Below are 5,616 nucleotides of genomic sequence, written 5' to 3' on the forward strand. Positions count from 1 at the left end.
TATCAGTTGTTATAGAAAATAAAGTTCACAAGGTTGTATGACATCTTACCTCGTTTGTGTCTTAATCTCACTCTTGGGATCATTTAAGAACCCGCCCCGATATTGGATCAGGACATTTTAAATTGGCATCACAGACAGGATCCCTAGAGATGCGAGTGCTGTACTATCTCGGTGTGTTGGATGTTAACCTCTCAGGATGAAATAACCCCCTTTGTGTTACATTAAGTTGTGACCTCCTGAGAATGAACAGAGGAAACTTGCATACCAAGGTGTGACCCTCTCAGGACGATAATCCCCTTTGCATTGCCTTTGTGTTAAATTCAGCTCTGGCCTCCTGAGAGTGAACAGGGGAAATTTGACATTAAGTGTGTAAGACTGTGTAACTGAGGAGCTGGTGTTTTGCTTGGAAGAAAAATGAGTATTGCTTTAGAAAAACCCTCAAAAGAGGAAGTACCCAAAATAGGGAAGGAAACCTTGTTTAAATTGTTAGAGAAACATAAATCAAGACCTTCGGTGCCTGGAATGGATTGGGCCCAAGGGAATTGGCACAACTCACAGGCTGTCACTGATAGGATTGTTGCTCTGCAGAAAGATACAAAAGTCAGGTCTGGCAAGGGCAAAGCTTTTATATGTGCAGTCCTGGGTGCCAGTCTGGCAGCCGTAGTAGAGGAAAAGGAAAACCACCGCACCTCTGAACTGCAAATGATAGAGTCCCTCCAGAATCTGGTTCAGTTTCTCCAGAGACAAGTAGAGGATTTAAAAGGGAGACTGAAGGAAGAAAAGGCACATAGGGAAACAGCAAATAGAGTTTTGAAAGAGTATTTTTTGTCAGATAAAAATGAGGAAGAACGGGGAGAAATATGTACCCTTGGCCCCATCAATGAGTTGCAAAACCTCAAAATGCGTTTAGACAGATTAGAAGTCCCTCTCCGTCCCTTGATTAAAACAGTGTATCAGTACGATGGGGATGATGATGATGCCAGCCCACAGATAACCAGCAAAGAAGTTCCTTTTACCTCAACAGAGCTGGCCAAGTTAAGAAAAGAATATGCTCGGACTCGAGGGGAGTCCGAAACTGAGTATGTGTGGAGAGTGTCATTAACTGGAGGAGATCAGATTATGTTATTAGAAAATGAAGTTGGGGGCTATTGGGGCCCCAGTGTTTTCTTCACAACTGGAGACAGAAGGGCTCCATGGTCCCTAACCGAAAGAGCTGCCTACTGGGCAGGGGGAATAGATCCCTGAGAGAGAGGAGAACCTATAATCATACAGGGAACAATAGACCAACTCATGGAGAGTGTGCAAAAGGCTGCATGTTTGCAGATGATGTATGATCGAGAATTAAAGCCTTATTGTGAATCACCCATGACATTGCAAATAGATCCTGTTTGAATGACCCCTCTGGTAAGGGGACTCCCCAATTTGTTAAAGACTATGGGGATTCAATTGCAAAAGGAGATAGCTGAAACTCCTTCAAGTCAGAGAACATTGGCATCATTGCAAGGAACATTAACCCCTGGACGCAGCTGAGGGGAGCACAAAGCATGGACATGGGAAGTAGCTAGGGAATTAATTATGCCCGACGATATGGCCCTGTAGGTGGATCGTCCCAAAGAACCGAAACCAGGGTCATACAGGCTGCAGAGCAAATTAGTGGGCGACAATCATCCATGAGGAAGGGCCAAGGCTTGGGATCACCCCGATGTCAGAATTCAGGGAGAGAGAGGCCCCTAACTCGACAGGGACTGTGGAAACTAGGGCTTCAGAAAGGTGTTCCCAGGGACTTGATGCACGGACTCCCGACTCAAAAATTAGAACGACTTGTGCAGAACTGGCAGATGTCACTGCACAAGGTCTCCAGGTCCTTGAGGAGGATGGCAAGGTCAGTTGCCTCCTGCCCGGCCTGGAGGACAGCTCGCAGGTGGCACACCTCCACCCCCAGCAATCCATCTCATTTTCCATGACAACCTGTCTTGGTCAAACTCCCCATGGTGGGAGCAGTGTCATTGGTATTGGATACCCCAATGAACAAGTATACTTGGAAAGCCAAAGATGCTCATAGAAAAGAGCACAAAATTAATACAAGATGGATTACTCCATCTTTCTGATTATAACTCACTTCCGGTTCTCAAAACGAACCGAAAAGATTTTTCGTTTCTTTTTTCTTGCAGGAAAAACCTCCCCCGGAGAACAATATCCTGAGTCACGACAGGGAATCCTTATGTGGATTTTGACTCTTTGTATAGTATTGATGTCTATTGCCTTATTAATATTTGTAGGATGCATTGTGTACCATCGTCAAAACTGTTTCAGGCGCCTGTTCTCCTCTCCCTTGGTTCCAGAGGAAACTCCAGCTCTCTAAGTGTTAACCGAGAATGGGAGGAAAGCAAATTCATGGGTTTAGGTCATTCTGTTGGAATCAGGGAAGGTCCCTTTGCTAATGGAGCTGGGATTTTAAAAGGTCATTGCTGGGCCCATGAAGGTGAGACGGAAATACCAAGGCCTAAATAGCACATGCACTCTGGGCTGGGGGCATCCATTTTGGCAGATTCCTGACTCAGGCGAGTCAGACCACCATCTATCTTCAGCTCTGCAGTCTACGACAACAACCAGAATGTACACTCTTTTAATACTGAATTTTGTGGCGGTTGCTTTGTTAGCTTTTGCTATATTTTCCCTTGTGGTATGTATGTGTTCGGCCTGTAAGTGTCCATGTAAACCGTCTTGTAGTTGTACCTGTTCATGTAAACAACCACCTCCTTCCCCTCCCCATCCCCAAAGACCAAGAGCAAATTCCTTGACCCGGTCTAGGGCACATCTTGTTTAACTTTGTTTGGTTAAAAAACTGTTAGTTGATAGTGTTACTGTTACCTTTTTATATGTTTATTTAGAATATTGTTAACATTGTTACGAATAGTGGTGTTGTTTATTTACCTTTGTTTAAATCTGGGACAGAAGCTCCTAGGCCCAAATGACGCATGCGCTTTAGGATAAGGGGACATGGAAAGGGATTTTCCCGCCGCGCATGCTGACCCCAACTCCGGCAGACCACAGCAACAGACCGCGTGGACTGCCAGGGCTTCAGACACTTTGTGGTATTTTGTTAAGAACCACAGGAATATGTTAGTAATAATTTCAATTCACTTTATAGCCTTAGCCTTGATAATAATTTTCTTATTTGTTCTTAATACATATTTTTTGTCCCTGTGAATGTCAATCATGTAAACTGCCGTTGTGTTCTTTTGCTGATTCGTAGGAGCCTTAAAGTTGGTTTATAAGATGTTTTGGTTTTATAAAGTTAGTTAGTTTTGAGCATGATATATTTGTTAAAGATGTTATTGGTTATATGTCTGTTAGTCAAAGATGTTCATATTTGTTACTGATAAAAAATTTGATGGAAATCTTGTTTGTTATTATATTTTGTGCTTTTTCTGGTCTTTCTCTCTCTCTCTCTCTCTGTACTGTTATCTTTAACGCCACCACGAAGACAACAATGTTGAGCCACGGGGTGGTGTAAGGCTGTGGTGTAAGACTGTGTTAGACTTTGTTTGTCTCAACATTGCTGCTTCGCAACTACCACTTCCTGGCCTCAGCATCCTGTTGCTCTGAAGGAGTACGCTTTGGAGGAGACGGAGATTCCTGGATGAAACCACGACATCCGCTCAAAGCTAGAACAACGACAGCCTTGGCAGTGCCTGCCAAGCTGTACCTGCGCGCGAGCTGGGTGAAAAGGAAATTGGGGCGAGGAAGACGTGCAAAGGCTGAAGGGACCGCAGGTCGCTCCCCCCGCCAGCATAACCACCATGAACGCCTGGGCATGCGTGCATGGAGGACCACGGGGCGGCACATATTACAATGAGCTCTGTGGAAATGGGCGGACTCTTTGGAGAAATCATGGGGACTGGGACAATAAAAGGACTGCGTACTCCTCTCTCTAGGCCCCTTCTTCGATGCTTGTTATGCTTGTTACTTGGAGCTGGGACCTCGGCGGAGCTTGGAGCTTGGAGCACCATCACCTGAACCGAGGCCAAGCTGGATCCCTGGTGGTGGTGGTAATTAGCTGCATCTCTACCATTTTCTTGCTTAGGGATTCTGACTTTCCGTTTCTTTTTCTCTCTGTCCTATCGTTATTACTAATTGTTACAGCAAATAAAGTTCACAAGATTGTATAGCATCTGGCCTCGTTTTTGACTTAATCTCACTCTTGGGATCATTTAAGAACCTGCCCCGATATTGGATCGGGACAGCAATAGAAATGCAGGATGAGATGCCTCGGCTGACTCAGCTGAATCCCTTCCTTCAGCAGGAGTAAAGAAGACCCCTGCCTGTCATTTTTTGGGTGTCCCGCCTAGCAATAGGATTTAAAAGATGATTTGTAGACTAGTTGTATATATACACTGCAGGAAAGATGTGTCTCTCCCCATCTGCGGGAGGGAACATCAGTGATTGCTTCAGGCTGTGTCACAGCAGGTTCCCCTGGAGCCCTGGGGACACCCAGAGGGAGCCCAGAGGGGACAGAGGAAGTGCCACCTTGGGCTGGTCCTCTGCTGCGGAGTTGGGCCGGGCTCCTGGGATGGAGGGAGCTGAGGGCAAGTGGGCAGCACTGCAGAGAGACAGCTCTGCCCAGGAGCAGCTCCTCTGCAAAGCGCAGCAGGGCTGAGGGCACTGCCTGCAGGCACCGAGGGCAGAGGAGCGGGGCAGAGAGAGGGGAAAGGCAGACGGGAGTGGGAGGGTGCGGAGAGCTCAAAGGAGGAGAAATCTTCACAGTACTTAACACAGTAAATGTCCTCTTGTTTTGATGGTTGGGCAGTGGGTGATGCAAATTTATTTCTCCTTTCTGGAACAGACACTAAGACCCCAGTTCTCGTTAGCACTTGTCTGAGCCTCTCCTGAGCCCCTGCACACACAGAGATGCCCCTGGGCAGGGCCCTGCTGCCAGGAGGGGTCTGCAGGGCAGAGCTGAGCACACAGTGGGTGGAATGGGGGCTGTGAGCACTGACAGGGAGGAGACGTGGGGACAGAGAAGCAACTCCTGGCTGTGACAGCTCCAGGCAGCAGAGACGTGGGCAGAGAGTAAGAGGGAGCTGCTACTGGAAACACCTTGGGAGGAAGAATTCAGGCACCTCCCTGCCATCCCCTGCAGTGCAGACACCTACTCCGGAGGAACCCCCTGGTCTCCTCTCCCACGCAGCAGAGCCCAACCCTCTGTCCCTCTCTTGCCTCCTCACAGCAGCACTGTGGTGTTTCTCCATATTTCCCCTTCTGCCTCTGCTCCCCGTGTTGGTATCACCGGACTTTCTGGGATGGGGTGAGGTTCAGCCATGAGTAATACCTGTGGGCACTGCCATGCAGATGTTTCCATGGGAGTAAAATGTCAATGTGCCCTTGCAATCTACAGGCTCAGGGTGATACCAATGAGCCAGTTCACTCTTCAGGACACCTTAGGACACTCGATTCTTTCCCAGTGGGGTCCTGCTGGGCTGCAGCCTGTCCTCCAGAAGGACACAGCTCTCCCAGGGCATCTCTGTGTTATCCAGCAGCATCATGAGAAACCGAATAGATAGAAATGAGAAATCTGTCCTAACTTATTGATGTCTTTTCCTCTGTGAACAGGCC

General features: G+C 47.5%; 1 pseudogene; it reads left to right on the top strand.

The window, feature by feature from the left end:
• The first annotated feature begins 414 nt into the window (after positions 1-414).
• LOC141937310 (uncharacterized) lies at positions 415-2,234 on the top strand (annotated as a pseudogene).
• Positions 2,235-5,616: the final 3,382 nt, after the last annotated feature.

This window comes from Strix uralensis, chromosome 40, assembly GCF_047716275.1.
Source record: "Strix uralensis isolate ZFMK-TIS-50842 chromosome 40, bStrUra1, whole genome shotgun sequence".
Lineage (NCBI taxonomy): Eukaryota > Metazoa > Chordata > Aves > Strigiformes > Strigidae > Strix > Strix uralensis.